Below are 17,810 nucleotides of genomic sequence, written 5' to 3'. Positions count from 1 at the left end.
GTCGAATATTGAAGCATGGTCAAAATGATTCCCAAGGCGTCAGTTTCATGACGCCTAGGGATAGCACACACATATCGTTTCAAAGCAGCGTTACAGAAAATGCATGTGTCTACATTACAATTTAGAGTGATTTGTTATCAGAGGTGACTTCGTCCAAGTTATGTATTTCAGAAATGTACATATACAAATCCAATATTGCACTATCCATCCATCCATCCATCCGTTCAACCTTAAATGGTGTTATTCCTTTTGAGTTAGCATGAAAGGACTAGTCACATCTATCTTTATTCTGTGCAGCAGATCAGTTTAGTTTTTGTTGATTCACAACCAGAGGCCATTGTTAGCAGTCAATATTTGTCAGTGAGTCTTCAAGTTGCGCAACTTCTTTATTATCCCCATGCTGATGCAACAAGATCTGTTTGCTCTCTATATACGAGGGTTTACAACATAGTTTGAAACAAATCTTTACTCATATTTCTAAGTTTAAGACTTTGAAGATAAATATTGGCAATCTGTCCTTTACAATTCAGCCTTGTGTTTGCTCAGTTGTCTCTTAGAAAAGTAAAACGACGGTAAACATGGTAACGTAGACAGCCGGTAATCCTCTGTAGGACACCATGTGGTGTAAAAATGCAACCCCTGCCCTCTGTGCGTGAATGTGGGAGTCTGTCTGTTGTAGTATCAGTTAGTACCCGTGTGAAAAAGAAGTACAGTTTAGCATACTTTTAAAAAGAATAATTATTACTGAAATAATATACTGTACTTTAAAAGAATAAACTTAAGTTCTCACTGAACCAACTTAAGTAGGACTTATCTATATACATATCTTCATATCTATATACAGTACTGTATATTAAATGTAATAATACCGGTATTGTATAACACACTACAGTTCAAATATAAATATAATCAAGTACTTTACATGTGCTTTAGTATGTTAGTCAACAAATCACAATAAGCCTACTTTTTTTAAGGATGACAAAAGATTATTAAAACATAATGATTTAAAATGGGATTTAAAGTAAAACTTTTGATTTGACATTAACAGTCATAAAAGTTTACTCACACTTTAGTGACCTTTTATTTCAGTAGCCTATTATATTATCTGCATATATTATCTGCAAGTACAGTTTTTTATAATATACTTTTAAGATTTGAAGTACAAGTGCACATTAAATTAAGCACATTTATTTTTCACATATAGACACTGAAACGTCAACGAAATGGTCACGATGAGGCTTTTCTTCACTTTTGTAAGTATGTGTCTGTGTTCATGAGATAAGTTAAAGAGTTAGTTCATCTAAAAACGAGTATCTTATATAATCTTTATTAATTAATAATAATAATTAATTACTCACTCTCATGCCATTCCAAACTTGTAAGACTTTCGTTCATCTTCGAAACACAAATGGAGATATTTTTGATGAAATCTGAGAGCTTTCTGTCCCTCCATTGACAGCTACGCAACTACCACTTTGAGGCTTCAAAAAGTTCATTAAAAGATTGTAAAACGAATCCGTATGAATTAAACGGTTTTGTCCAAAAAAATTTAAGAGACTTGATCGCTTTATATGATGATCAGATTTAATTTAGTCTTTTATTCACATATAAACATTGATCAGCGAACCGAAGCTCAGCTGAACCTGCTTGGTGCGCGAGAACAAACCTATTGTGGAAGCTCAAACGTGCATCGTAACACACAAGAATGAACCTCATTGGTTCTTGCAGAAGCTCAAACGTGCAGCGTAACACGAGAATGAACTTCATTGGTTCTCGCAGAAGCTCAAACGTGCAGCGAAACACTCAAGAATGAACCTCATTGGTTCTTGCAGAAGCTCAAACGTGCAGCGTAACACACAAGAATGAACCTCATTGGTTCTTGCAGAAGCTCAAACGTGCAGCGTAACACAAGAATGAACCTCATTGGTTCTTGCAGAAGCTCAAACGTGCAGCGAAACACTCAAGAATGAACCTCATTGGTTCTTGCAGAAGCTCAAACGTGCAGCGTAACACGAGAATGAACTTCATTGGTTCTCGCAGAAGCTCAAACGTGCAGCGTAACACACAAGAATGAACCTCATTGGTTCTTGCAGAAGCTCAAACGTGCAGCGAAACACTCAAGAATGAACCTCATTGGTTCTAGCAGAAGCTCAAACGTGCTGCGTAACACACAAGAATGAACCTCATTGGTTCTTGCAGAAGCTCAAACGTGCAGCGTAACACACAAGAATGAACCTCATTGGTTCTTGCAGAAGCTCAAACGTGCAGCGAAACACTCAAGAATGAACCTCATTGGTTCTAGCAGAAGCTCAAACGTGCTGCGTAACACACAAGAATGAACCTCATTGGTTCTTGCAGAAGCTCAAACGTGCAGCGTAACACACAAGAATGAACCTCATTGGTTCTAGCAGAAGCTCAAACGTGCTGCGTAACACTCAAGAATGAACCTCATTGGTTCTAGCAGAAGCTCAAACGTGCTGCGTAACACTCAAGAATGAACCTCATTGGTTCTAGCAGAAGCTCAAACGTGCAGCGAAACACTCAAGAATGAACCTCATTGGTTCTTGCAGAAGCTCAAACGTGCAGCGTAACACACAAGAATGAACCTCATTGGTTCTTGCAGAAGCTCAAACGTGCAGCGAAACACTCAAGAATGAACCTCATTGGTTCTTGCAGAAGCTCAAACGTGCAGCGTAACACGAGAATGAACTTCATTGGTTCTCGCACATCAAGCTAACATGCTTGAGCTTCCGTTTACCACAAGTGATGTGTGTGTTGATGAATGTTTATATGTGAATAAAAGACTACATTCAATCTGTTCATCATATAAAGTGATCGAATCTCTTCAGAAAATTTGGGGATTCGTTTTACGATCTCTTAATTAACTTTTTGAAGCTTCAAAGTGGTATTTGAGTTGCGTATAGCTGTCAATGGAGGGACAGAAAGCTCTCAGATTTCATCAAAAAGATCTTCATTCGTGTTCCAAAAGATGAACGAAAGTCTTAAGGGTTTGGAACTACATGAGGGTGAGTAATTGATGACAGAGTTTTCATTTTTGGGTGAACTAACCCTTTAACTCATCATTCTTTTGAGTCAGATGTTTTCAATAAATAGTGGATTCAGTTCACAAAACAGTCTGGATTATTTGTGCATAAATAAAACTGATCACCGACTCAATGATTTAGTCGCAATGGTTAATATCTTACGGGAGGGGAAGATTATCAGTGAGTAATGACTTAAATTTCAGGCTATTCCTCAAATAAAACCATAATAAGGCTTAAGAAGATAAGAAATATTGCAGAAGAGTCACTTTAATGGTGCTTTTGTGTTCCTTTGGAAGTTGAAAGCTTCAGTGCCTGTTCATTTTAATGACTATTAAAAAAAGTTCCAGCATAAAATTCAGAATTTCTCATTTCCACAGAAGAAAGAAAGTCATACAGGTCTAAAAACCTTTTCATTTTTAGGTCAAAGTATTTCTCAAACTTGAATGTTCTCTTGTTCCTCAATGATAATAATATGCATAAAGAAACATGCACACAGAATGGAGCAGGTGGAGAGCTTATCTAATATATCAGGGGTTTTTTTCATTAGGTTGAGCTCTTTTGAATCAGCTCATTTGTAGCCTGTTCATTGAGCTGCTATACCTCCAAGTGTGAAGTGTCCAACTGTGGGACCAAATGAAAGAGACACTATGAAGAGGGAGGGGGGGGGGGTGACAGAGAGAAATGTTGAGAAAGTTGGAACGAGGTGGCGTTCAAGAGTGAGCTGAAGGGAAAGCAAAAGACTGAATGACTGATAAAGGGAGAAAGAGTTACACCAAGCATTCGCATGTGCCTGTATGTACGCGTATGGCAGAGAGAAAGAGCGAGCGCTGAGAGCGGTATGCTATGATGGTATTGTTTTTGTGACAGAGATCAGTGGCTGGCTGAATGTGTTTTATTTGCAGTGGGGCTGCTCTCCCAGGCTAATAAAATGTGAAGCTCCCGCTGCCTGCAGTGGCATGCTGTGCACAGCGGGAGGCAGGGCTTTTTTGTGTTCCCCTGCCCAAATTATGGAACCGTCAATACCCTCCCTGGATCCCGTCAATAGAACCACGCTTTGTGACTGATGGGAGACCAACTTCAAGGCTATCCTGAAAAAAACGAGAAAGAGAAAACAAGAAGAGAGAGAGAGAGAGAGAGAGAGAGAGAGAGAGAGAGAGAGAGAGAGAGAGAGAGAGAGAGAGAGAGAGAGAGAGAGAGAGAGAGAGAGAGAGAGAGAGAGAGAGAGAGAGAGAGAGAGAGAGAGAGAGAGAGAGAAGAAAAACTTGACCTGCTTTTTCCCAAATATGGTCTTTAATGCAATCTGACATAGAGGGTTGTTTTTAGGATCGTCTGGGCCTTTGTGAAGACTGAGGCGCTCAATAGAGCAACAAACCATTGCTATCGTTTCACTTTCTAAACCATGTGGGAGGGAACGCACTGCCATCATCACTGTTGTTGACTTGCCTTGATCTGAATGGTGACATACCCTCAGGGTGAAGTCTGAGACATTAAACGCACTGTTGCTGTGTTAGCGTTAGCATGCATTCCTCATGAAACCTGAAAGGGATTTTCCAGAGTATTCGTAGACTCAGGGTTTTATCGTTTTGATGGAAGGGGGCTATGGGGGATATTTGTTGTGGATTTGTAAAGCTAATTAGCAATAAGCAGACATTTGATTGGGATAATTATCCACTGTTACAAGCAGCATGTAAACTTAAGAACAGGCCAGCCTGCGTTATGATTTACAGGGTCCCTATACAGAAACTTAGAGAAACAGAAAAGGAAAAAAAAAATGGCACTAACTTTAGATTGCATATTTAAACTAATATTTCATTTTTTTTTTATCTAATCTTACAATTAAAATAATTCCTACAGTAATAAGTGACTGTTGCTATGTTTTTAAAAAAAATGTCATTTAAAATATGTAATATGACATTTTATTTTTGGTAAGAAATGTATGTTTTTATTGAGCAAGGATGTGTTAATTTGGTCAAAAGTGACAGTAAAGGTGTTACAAAAGATTTCGGTAACACTTTATTTTAGTGTCCTTGTTAAACATGTTACATCTAGTACTGTAATAACTATAAATGATGCATAATTACATGCAACTAACCCTAATCCTAAGTTCCTAACCCTATAACACTTTAGTAAGTACATGTAGTTAATTATTATTACTCAGTGCAGTGTAACCAAGATTTCAAATTAAAATAAATGCTGTTCTCTTGAATCTTTTGGGCCTTATTTTAATGATCTGAAACACAAGTATCAAACACGAAACGCAAGTAACTTTGCGGGCGGATCTCGACGCAAATCTAAAATGGGTTGCTCTGAAGTATACTCATAGGTGTGGTTTGGGCATAACGTGAAATAAACCAATCAGTGCGTCATCTCACATTCCCTTTAAAAGCAGGCACGCTTGTTCCATGGCGGATTGCTTTTATAATGGCGGATTTGCCAGGCGCACGCCAGGAGCAGTTCACGTCTGACGTTCTCGTCAGGGCCGTAAAAGACAGAGAAGTGATGTTGTATGGGGATGGGAGAAACCTAACCAAATTAGCTTTGGTTAAACAGGCGTATAATAATTTGGGTAAATGTGTAAGCTAGATTTATGACTATTTTTTCACATCCTCATGGACACCACGATGATTTCCCTCGTGTGGTAATATTTTTCCTTGGAATTATGTATGGTTTGCAGAAATGGAAACTGCTGAGTCTGTGTAGATGAGAGAATCAAAGTGTATGCGCGTTGTGCACACGCTACATTATGGCCAACATGCGCCCTTAAAATAGCATCTGAATAACGCGCTACTGACTTTAGACTAGGTTTTTCCTGGTCTGTGGCAGAATTGTTTTCTGAAACTGCAAAATAGCACCAGGGAACGTTTGCCCCGGAACACGCCTCCTCTTTTCGCTGAACCGCCCCCGGGAGCGCAAGTTCATTCCCTAATTTACCAACTTGCGTCTGTGGAGGGAAAAGTCCGCTGTGCGTCGGGTGCAAAATAGGAATGATATATGCGTCGGTGTACAAAGTCAATTGCGCTGGGTGCAAGATAGGGCCCTTCATCTCTTTTCATCTATTCAACTATTCATCAAAGAATCCTGAAAAAAATCTATAGTTTCCACAAAAAAAAAAAACATTAAGCAACCCAACAGTTTTCAACATTGATCATAATAAGAGCACCAAATCAGCATATTATAATGATTTCTGAAGGATCATGTGACTGAATACTGGAATAATGATGCTGAAAACTCAGCTGCTTTGCATCACAGGAATAAATTACATTTTAATATGTATTAAAACAGAAAACAGTTATTTTAATTGAGGAATAATATTTCACAATAGTACTGTTTTTACTGTATTTTGATTGAATACATGCAGCCTTGGTGAGCATAAGAGACTTCTTTCAAATAACAAACAAACAAACAAACAAATCTACTGAGCCCAAACTTTTGAACAGTAGTGTATGGTTTCTTCTTGACTGTGTGAAATGTGGTTCTGATGTACTCTATATATAATATATACTGATGATACAAAATGCTAAAATATGCAACTTTGTGTACTATCTTTATTATTTATATAACCATATATAATGCAAATTTGCAGTTTGTATTCTGTCATGTTTTGATCCAATCTTTTCCCCCTATAAAATGGTACAGAGTTCAGAGTTCACCAGACATGAACTTTGGTACATTCCCACTCTCTCTTACATGAGCTATAATTAGGACTCGTGAGCTTATAGCCAACTGGCACAATAGAAGTCAATCAAATAGCAAATTTAACCCTTTGGTGACAGTTCAGAGGAAAAATCCATCTTTTCTTCTGGATCCTTCACCCCAAAGAATTCTGTAGAGCGGGAGAAACATCACAGTGAATTATTAAACATCAAGTACAGAAAAAAAAACAAGTAAACTCGTCTGTCCTCCCTCTCTAACCCCCCCCCCCCCCCCCCCCCCCCCCCCCCCCACACAAAAAAAAAAGAAGAAAAAGTGAAACTTTTTCTCTCCAGTTTGAAGTTGGAACTTCAAGTCATTTTTGTGGCTGTTCGGGAACACGGAGCGTTTGCTGGATTCCTGTGTGCGCATTCAAAAGCCGCCTCCTCAGAAGTGCCACCTAGCAGCGTGCTAGAGCGGGAACCTCGTGCAGCGCGAGGATTCAGATATGCTAATTGATCAGCGGGGTAGCTCTGAGCATCGCTGCAACCTGCTTTAAATAGACAGCTGCATCCCTCTGTATTCCCCCAAACTCCTTTCCTTCTTCTCTCTCCGTTTCTCCCTCATCCTCCCCTCTTCAGAAATCTCCTCCTCCTCCTCCTCTCACACACTTGCCCATCTCCTCACTTTCACTCGCTTTTAGTTTTGCATTGGAGCAAACAGCAGTAAATTAACAAGAAGAAGTGATGAATTGACTTTTGGGCAAAGAGAAATGGAAGGGATTTAAGGGAGAAGGACAATAAAAATGCAGAGGCTGTTTGTCTGAGAGTGAGAAAGGGCCTCCGCCGGCTCTTTATGCCAGCTAACGGGCAGCATTAGCGCTAAGTCCCCGCGCGCTTCTTTTTTTTCTCCTTGTCCAGGGCTCATGCTGAGCAGGAACCTGAGCTGATTGGGGTTTCATTCACAGGTCTCTGAGTCGGCAGTAAATTTGGCCGGGGGTTCCCTGAGGGCCCCCCTCGACACCTCATCTCCAGCTGGCTGAGCGCGATTGTTGAGGAGCTGAGGAGTCGCGTTGGGGTCATTCACTATGGTACTACTAAGCTAACTCGCCTCGCTCCTTTCTCTGTCTCTTTCTTCCTCTTCTCTTTCCTCACTTACCCTCCCGCAGGTTGCTAAGGCCTGGTATTTGCTCTCCGTGGCCAGGCTGTAATGACAGCCACGGTGCCCCTGCTGCTTCTCGGCTAGCGTTTCTCTTTGTGCTGCTAGTGGTTATTGGGAGTGAGAGGGCAAGAAAAGGTGATGGCTTACAAACACACACATAATTGCACATTCGCACACACATTGGCATTCACAGCATTTGGACCAATTGTGTGGGCCCAACACACACATTGGTATCATTTTAGTTAGGCTCATTAAAAAAATATATGTTTGTATGCCATAACCAATTATTTATCTTTTTTATTATTTTTATTTAAAATGTAAATTATTTTAATTCAAAAATTATTATTTATTAATATTAATTAGTGCTGTCAAATCGATTAATCACGATACGAAAGTTTGTGTTTATATAATATATGTGTGTATATAAATTTTTATATATTTATTTATATATATGTGCACATATATATACATATACCTATATATTATATAAACAAACTTTTATGTATCTCTTTCATAAGTTCAAAACAATATTTCATGTCCATTTAAGTTTGAGCCACTCTCAAAGGGGTCTTGTATCATCCTTAAAGGTTTTATTTTGCAGTCATAGCTGTCTGCATCCCTTTTATAACTTTTTCTTTTTACCTCTTTGACAAGTTTCAAATGTAATTTGTATCGACAGACTGTTTTTAGACTGCTGTGTCCTCTTCAGGGGATCTCTACGGCACATATATAAATGTTCCCTTTGGGAGAGGGGCTGACTTATGATCCTCAGAGGGACAGATGCTCATTCAAAAAAGCCCAATCAACACAGGCATCATATCACACCTCCTCTAAATACAGCAGCACTTAAAAAAGGGGGCAAACACCAGCCATAAAACCCCTAATGACAACACTAATAAAACTACAAAGACATGAAAGAGCCGGCCAAAGCCTGCAGTGCAGTTCCTTCCTGCTTCTGTGTCTACTGAGGACAGAGAGAGCAAAAGAGACCGGACGTGAATGTATGTGCGTGAATGTTTTTATACTTTCTTTTTCTGACCATCTGAATAGTTGTTGCAGGATAAGTGTTTGAACATTAATGTGTACACAGCTTAAATCAAATGTAGTTGTACCAAAGGGTTACACAATGAGTGAACGACATCAAAGCAATCCTACATAATTCCGCTTTATCTGTTTTACCGTTTAGTTCAAACAGAAGAGAGTCTTTTGCTCCATCTCTAATTGTCCACATAGCATCATTTCCTCCTGCTTCCTTTAAAAAAAATAATAAAAAAAATAAGAATACAAAGAACATAACAGATGCCTTGTTGGTCTCCGCAGTGACTTTCCCCTGGTGAGTCTTTAACAAGGCTCCAGATATTAAAAAGGAGTGCAGTTTTCTTGACTTGGGCCAAGTCTTTTTCTGTGCATGGCAAAGAGCCACAGAAGCTGTGCTTTGTTCCATGAGAGCGGAGCACAATTATGTGTGTCTTTGTGTGTGTGTGTCTGGCCCATGCTTTTTCAGAAAACATTTGCATGCCTGATAAACAGCAGCATTTAGTAACTTTCTTGCCTTTGTAGTAGAAAAAAGGGAGAAATAAATATCATATCTTTAAACTAAACAGAATTTCATTCACTTTGAGTTTTAATCCTCTGATGTGAGTCATTGGGGACAGTAAGACAAAAACCTCAAAACACACCATAATTACAATATGCAAAATACAGATTTTCCCATTAGAAGCTAAACTTGACACCAATTAGATATGAGATTCAAGAAAATCTCTTATCATTATAATACGCTTTGATAAGGACCCACTAAACAATGAAACTAATCCCATGGTGGTTCAAAAAGGATTGATTACTGGCAAATATTTCAATTTCTTTTTACATTCAAGCCAGGAAAACATTTCGTACTGACTCAAGAGGTATGAAAATTATCTGCTGATTTAAGAGAAACGTGAACAGACACATTTGGGCTTCTTATCACGTTTCTAAAGGATTTTTCTTTCATGCAAAGAGTCAACGTGTAAAAAAAAAAAAAACACAGCAAAGGACTCTAAACAGCGTAATTAGCTTGAAGAGCCTCAATGGCCTGCAGCATTGAAGCTCCTGAGTGTATTGTGCATGTGTATGTGTGTGACATTGTTAATGACGGCACTTAGGAGATCAGAGAAAGAATAGATGTATGAGATACACAAAACTAAAGGTGATAATGGAACCGCTCGACCATTTAAAGATGCATCACTGCTTCAAAGACAGGGGTGTGTGTGGACAGGACAGACATTTGACCTTCAAACTTAGTTACATGTAAGAGACTAATCTGAGGTGTTTAATGTGAGCCATTTAAATGCATTTTACATGTATAGCTGATACTGTGGCAGCAAAATATATCTATATCTAAAATATATCTATGAACAGCACAAGCACATTTTGCAAAAAAATGATGTTTTGAAATTATAAAGGTTTGAAGGTTTGAAAAAAATTCTGTTTTTTATTAAACATTTTTTTGTTAGCTGACATAGTCTTCCGAAAATGCATTTTTCACAAAAAGACATTTTTAAATGAAAAAGGTTTAAAGAAGTTTAAAGAAATGATAAATTACTGTTTGCGAAACCTTATAGTCAATGTGATGAATATTACTTTGCTGGAGCATCTGTGTGTGTTTTTGCTGGTTAGAGTTACAATGTTAGTCCCTGCTGGTTGATGCTGTAACTACAACAGTTGGAAGCAGAGGTAAAAGGTTCGTTCTGAACTAAAACTGATTCTTTTATTCAATTAATATGTTCGTTGTCAGACATAACTTGTATTTACATACATGAATAACAAGCTTGTTGAATATCACAGCAGGGAGTGGGGGTTACATGAAACAGTTTCAAGTTATGTGTTGCCTGCAACAACCTACACATCCCAGCACAAACCACTGTTAATTTTAACAGAAAGCAAGCATACTGTATTCGTGAATTGGCATGGCAGCCAATACAAATAATTGCCTTACCTAATATAGCATAGATTATTTCTGTGTTTGGACCAGGCCTGGTCAGAACTCAGCCCTAGACAAAACTCTACCGTTTTGAGCGGTGAGTGGATTCTAACTTAAACACCTCTGATTGGACATTGGGTTTACGAAATCAACAGATATGTTTGTGATTGGCTACACTGCTCAACGCTGCAAAACACGTTGTAAATAGAAACCTTTGATGATCAGAGCGCAAACACAGACCGTTTGCCAACTGTAGACTCAAAAGATCATTACTTCAAAAGCCTGTAAGCTGATATTACTAGCTAAAATAATTTTTTTATAGCTTACCATTCGGTTATGAAAATTCACTGAAATTGATAAGCAGGCCTGGTCAATCTAATAATATGATAAGGAACAAAACATTTTATGCATCATTCTTCTCATATTTTATTCTGAAAAATATTGATTGTACCTTTTTAGGAGGGTCTTAGAATAAAAAGTTTGGGATCCCCTACAATGAAAGACTAGACAATAGCTAAGTGAAGGTGGTTAAAAAAAATCTATCATAATTTTTTTCCAGAAGTTACTGAATGGTTTGATGCTTTGTTATATAAGGAGATGCCCTTCATGCACATATTAGTTTGAAGGCTACACTGATAAAAATGCAGTAAAATTAGTTAGTTCTGAGGACCTAAAAAAAGATGCTATTTTTTTTTTTCTTTTCTTTTTTTCAAAACTAACTTGCTTATTGTATAGTCTTTTAGTGTAGGGGATCTTCAACTTTTTTATGCTAGGACCCACATAAAAAGTCTCATCAATCTTGAGACTTTTTTCTCACAATTGTTACAAACTTGCAATTGCAAGTGATAAATTCCGAATTGTGAGATATAAACGGGGAGATATAAAAATAAAAATGGGGAGATATAAAATCTCAATTGCGAGAAAAAAAGTCACAATTACATTTTTATTATTATTTTTTATTATTATTATTATTTTGTGGTAGAAACAAGCTTATGTTTCAGTTGTTTGACTTGATAAGAAAGGCTTCTGTTTTATGGCCTCACTTTGTCTGGGCTACTGTCTGCTGTCTTGCTGTTTGAACAGTGTTGGAGAAGCTGTAAAAAGTATCATTCCACTCACTCGTGTGAGCAAATGCGGCTTCATTAAAGAGCCTGAACCCACACCAAACTGAGACGGTGTGAAAGAAAGCGACACCAAGGTCGTTGTCCCTCACCTTGGCACAAACATGTGTCATCTAGCTCTCTGCTGTGAAGGATCACTATACTTCTCTCCATTCAGCCGTATTTGATGTGGCACTCACCTGTCATGCTCTCCGGACAGATGAGAAGAGAATCTCTCCTCACGAAGGCCCGCCAATCAAAGTACCTGACACTGGCCTCAAAGAGGATTTGACGGAGGGCCTGTTGACACCCCTCAGCCGGCGCCCCTGTTCTTTTAAGACCCACTTCTGCCTAACATCTGCAGCAAGATGAAACAGAATCATAATTGGGTACAATCACGCAAGAGGCGAAGCAAGAGCACTTCTTTTACAGACGTGCTAACATTACTACACATGCCGAGCACCCTTAATCCTCAAGAAAACTTGCTCTAAAGAGCTATTTTCCTTAAAGCAAACATTTTGAATTATTTTTTGACATGTAATCAGGATGTATTATGTTTTTTTTAAAAGGGAATGAAATAGCAGTAGTTTGTAGATAAACTCTTGATTTCTACTGAAAGCATGTTAATATTATAAACAAGCTATTTCAAGTTACAGTCTTCATCTTTCAATGTGTTTGCGAATATTTGAATGTTACCTGAAGTGATGTTTTTTTTTTTACTTTCTACTCATTAAAGAATCCTGAAAAAGTTTCTACAAAATAGCACAACCGCTTTCAACTTTGATAATAACAATAGATATTAAAAAGAAATTTATCAAATCAGCATATTAAAATGATTTCTGAAGTATCATGTGACAATGAAGTAATGGCTGCTGAATAAATCACAGGAATAAATTACATTTTAAAATATTTTATTTTAAACTGTAATAATATTTCACAAAACTGTTTTCAAAACTAAAGAAAAAACATAATTATTCTAAACATTTGACTAATAGTGTCATATATACAGTATATATATATATATATATATATATATATATATACATTCATGTGAAAAAGAAAGTACACCCTTTTTGAATTCTCTGGTTTTATCATGACATACTTAAAAAAAATCATCTGGTCCTTTGCAGGTCTTAAATACAACCTCAGATGAACAACATCTCTGTCATTATTTATTTAACAAAAACTATAGGCCAAAATAGAGAAGCCATATGTGAAAAACTAAGTACACCCTTTCTGCTTCCATAGGAATTATAAGGGTAAGTGGCAGTCAGACAATGCCTTTGATTAACTGATCATCAGCAAGTGTGATCACCTCTATAAAAGCAGAAGTTTTTGGAAGTTTGCTGGTCTGGAGCATTCAGGTGTGTGTGTTAACACAATATCAAGGAGGAAAGACATCAGCAATGATCTTAGAGAAACAACAGCTGCCATCAATCTGGGAAGGGTTATACGGCTATTTCCAAATCATTTGAAGTCCATCATTCTACAGTAAGGAAGATTATTCACAAGTGGAAAACCTTGCCATTTTTCCTTGCCAAAGTTGCCAATCTTCCCAGGAGTGGACGTCCCAGCAAATTCACCCCAATGTCAGAAATGGCAAAACACCCAAGAGCTACATCTCAGACTCTACAGGCCTCAGTTAGCATGTTGAATGTTAAAGTTCATGGCAGTACAATTAGAAAAAGACGTGACAAGTATGGCTTGTTTGGAAGGGTAACCAGGAGAAAGCATCTTCTCTCTAAAAAGAACATGGCAGCACAGCTTAGGTTTGCAAAGTTGCATCTGAAAAAACCACAAGACTTCTGAACAATGTCCTTTGGACCAATGAGACCAAAGTGGAGATGTTTGGCCATAATGCACAGTGTCAAGTTAGGTGAAAACCAAACACAGCATATCAGCACAAACACCTCCAACTGTCAAGCACTCTAGTGGAGGGTTGATGATTTGAGCTTGTTTTGCAGCCACAGGACCTGGGCACCTTGCAGTCATTGAGTCGACCATGAATTCCTCTGCATACAAAAGTATTCTTGAGTCAAATGTGAGGCATCTGCCCCACAGCTAAAGCTTGGCCGATAATGGAACAGAACAATGATCCAAAGCACACCAGCAAGTCCTCCAACCCATTCGACCATATAGGTCGTTTGTCACTACCTTCAAGTACGACCCATACGAGTGTTCCCTAAATTAACTCCCCTACCGGCAGCTGGAGATATCCCACAGAAACTTTCGCCTCAATGCATTGTGTGTTTTTCATCTACTTGCGATAAAGAAATTTGACTTTTAAAGTGCACGTAGAAGCACTGAGAGTCTCTCTGCAGCTGGAGGAGAGTATACATACTTATACAGATGTATAAAAGACACTCAAAGGACAGCATATGTAAACACACACAAAGTCAAAGTTACAAAGTCTCTATTTTCTCCCTCTCTCTCTCTCTCTCTCTCTCTCTCTCCATTCCTCTTTCATTGCATTTGTATATCGATTGCACCAACCTCTCCTTTCATTCACCCAGTCAGTGGCTTCACTAGAAAGCGCACACACTTCAATGTGACACTCAAAGGGCCCCTACAAAAGGTGTGTGTGTGTCAGGCACAAGAATGTTCCCTCTAATCACTTTCTCAGCGAGAGGAGGGGATGCGAGAGAAAAAGAGGGTAAAAGAAAGAGGATTAAAACAGCGGAGTGTGTGTTTTCTCCGCACTATGTTTAATCAAATACTTTTGAGAGCAGCATTTCCCAAAAGATCAGTGTGTCTCAAAGAGACTGTGTTTGAAAGATGTACCTGACCCTGTTTTCTGACGTGTGTCAGCGTGTGATGCGCTGACGTTTGAGCACAAACAGAGAGGAAGAGGGGCGTTGTCTGACTCTGTTCTCACTTCAAACTTTATCATATTTTTTTATTTCTTATCAAGTCTGTAGCATATTTTGGGACCGCCTGCTTTTGACTGCTTCAGAGCAGGATTCACTCATAGCCATGTCTGCTGACTTTAGAATGTATTTTGAAGGATATACATTGGGGTAAATGAAGATAGGTCTGTAATCTGACATTTAAATGTACCCAGAGGAAATTTTTATTGCCCAGAGTGGCTTAAAAGACTTCTCAGTTATGTTTAATTTAGATATAGGCCTATCAGTTCTAATCTTTAAAAAATAAATGATAAATGGGCCATCAGGCTAGACACTGAGTGTGCAGAGAAGACATTTATTTATAAGCATCTGCGTCTGTTGCAATGACAAAATATGTTTCAATGGCTATATTCAGATGTGGGCATGACTTTTATGGTTTATCCCATTTTTAGATGTAATAATTTCCATAAATATTCCTTGTGCAATTCATAAAATTCTTTATTAATTTTATTACTACATTTATGTAAGAGCTATATCAGGCAATGACAAAAAGTGCTATATCAGGCAATGACAGGCAGTATTTGTGCATGAAGGTACCTCATGAAACTGATTTTGGACAGACTTCTCAGGCAGCATAACGATTTAATCATGCAACAAAATAGAGAGAGCTTTTGGTGATAACTAAACAAATATTTATGTACTACACTATCTATCTATCTATCTATCTATCTATCTATCTATCTATCTATCTATCTATCTATCTATCTATCTATCTATCTATCTATCTATCTATCTATCTATCTATCTATCTATCTATCTATCTATCTATCTATCTATCTGTCCGTCTGTCTGTCTGTCTGTCTGTCTGTCTGTCCGTCCATCTGTCTGTCTGTCTGTGACCTATCATCAATTTTGCATACATTTTCATTATTTAAATTTTTCAATATTCCGTGTGTGACAAAGTTAAGATACTACTGAAACTTCAGATAAAGTATATATGATATTTCTAGGGTAATTTCTAAGGAGACATTAAAAAAAGTCTCCAATCATTCTCCATTTAATCCTATTGATGTCCAGGAGTAGCAATTGAAATCTCATTCTTTCATATACCAAATGCATGTTATGTAGAAAACTCACAGATTTGATAAGCCTTAGCATCACTCAGTCTTCGGAAATAGTTTAAATATCTCGGCCCCTCTGGTGTCATGATTTCAAGGCCCCTTTCTTTCTCGAGGAATGGGAAAAGGGCCACAGGCTTTTCCTGGGTGTGTGTGTGTGTGTGTCTGTGTGTGAGAGTGGCAGGTGATTTGAGGCTGTTTTGATATAAGAGCTGGAGGAATGTGCATGGGTATACAGTAATCTTTGCGTGCAGGAGAGTGTCAGAAGGGGGTCGGATAGGCAAAGATGAGGTAAGTGCTCACAGCTATGAAACCATATCTTGGACAGATTAAAAGGCATTTTCCTCTGTTCCTTTCAGCTTGTCCAGGTGTTAAGTCCTTGACATGTTCTTCCATGTGTAAGGTTTCTTAGTGTGTGTGCTTGTGCTCTCTTTGAGACTTACAGTAAATGAAAACTTTGAAGTGTAATTTAGTTACAGTGCAGATGTTGTTTTCTGGATAAATGATGAAAAAGTCTATTGCCCAGAAATGCATTGTCATTTGTTTGTTACACAATTAAAGAAAAGTATATTGTGTATTAGTGAAAGCACTAAAAAATTTAGGTGTACTCAAAATTATTGTATACATCAGGATCAATAAATTTGCGTGACATACTTTTAAAATTATACATGTGAAATGTTCTTCTCCATTATTTTTCAAAGTGCACTGTAATAAAAAAAATGTTGCCTTAAAATTTTAAGTACAATCAACTTGTATGTTTAAGTAATTTCAACTTAAATTACATTAAACTGACTTAAAATGAGTCTTTTAAAATGAGATTTTAAAATTAAAATCTTATATAACTTTAAAAATTTATTAACTTATTTTGATGAGTTAAAGCAATGTAAAAACATAAGTTGTCATTACTTTTTGATCATATTATTTTTTTGCACTGTTTAAATTATAGACAGAAAAGTGTAAGTGTTTTTGAAGCCATTCGTTCTGCACGCTTGACAACTGGAGTTGCAGAAAGGATGATTAACATCAAGTTTTCCTAAGCACAACCACTGATTAGCTTAAAGGCGTGACTGTTCCGGCTTGTCCTCATACCTGTGCAGGTAATGCTGTCAAACACGCCAACAGCTCTCAAACATCTACAAAAACATCTGAAATCTCTCTCTAAGTTCTTAGCGTGATACACACCTAATTGCACATAATTACCCATTTTATTTCATGAAAGACCTTTTTGTGTCTGTTTTTTATTTTCCAAGAAGATGAGATGTCTTCCAGGTAGTATTTATTCTTAATTTTAAATCACACTCAAAGAGATAGTTCACCAAATAATAAAAAAGATCTGCCATTATTTATCCACTCTCATGTCCGAACCTGAATGATTTTCTTTCTTCAGTGGAACCATATTTTGAGTGTGCAATTAAAGTTAATGTACTCAAACATTCAAGCTTAAAACAGAAAACAAATATTAAAAAAATAGGTCCATACATGCTGTATTTCAAGTCAGATATGTATATCAAATCAGAAATATCAACAACAAACAGTTAACAAACAGATTTTTGTCGTCATTCACTGATAATTTTCCCTCCAGTAAGATGATCTTTAGATTTTCAAGACACAGTTAAAAAAACTTACATTTTTAAGTACCATAAACTGATGTTTAAGTCATTTCAACTTGAATTACAATAAACTGACTTGTATCTTGTTGAATCTTGTATAACTTTGAAAATTCCTTAACTTATTTTGATGAGTTAAAGCATTAGTCATTACTTGTTGATCATATTATTTTTTGCAGTGCATGTGACTGGATAATTAAGTCTTGAACTTGAAAAAAACGAAGCAGTGCAATTTGTGAACAAATCATTCAGAGTCAGACCATATTTGTGAACCAAATCAACTGCTTAAAGCTGCAGTCCAGCGTTCTTCCTCTTTGTCGCCATCTCTGTTCGAAATCTGCAATT

The sequence above is a fragment of the Rhinichthys klamathensis genome, unplaced genomic scaffold, assembly GCF_029890125.1.
Source record: "Rhinichthys klamathensis goyatoka isolate OS25496 unplaced genomic scaffold, OSU_Roscu_1.1 h1tg000266l_1, whole genome shotgun sequence".
Taxonomy (NCBI): domain Eukaryota; kingdom Metazoa; phylum Chordata; class Actinopteri; order Cypriniformes; family Leuciscidae; genus Rhinichthys; species Rhinichthys klamathensis.
Note: the sequence above shows the minus strand (reverse complement) of the source record.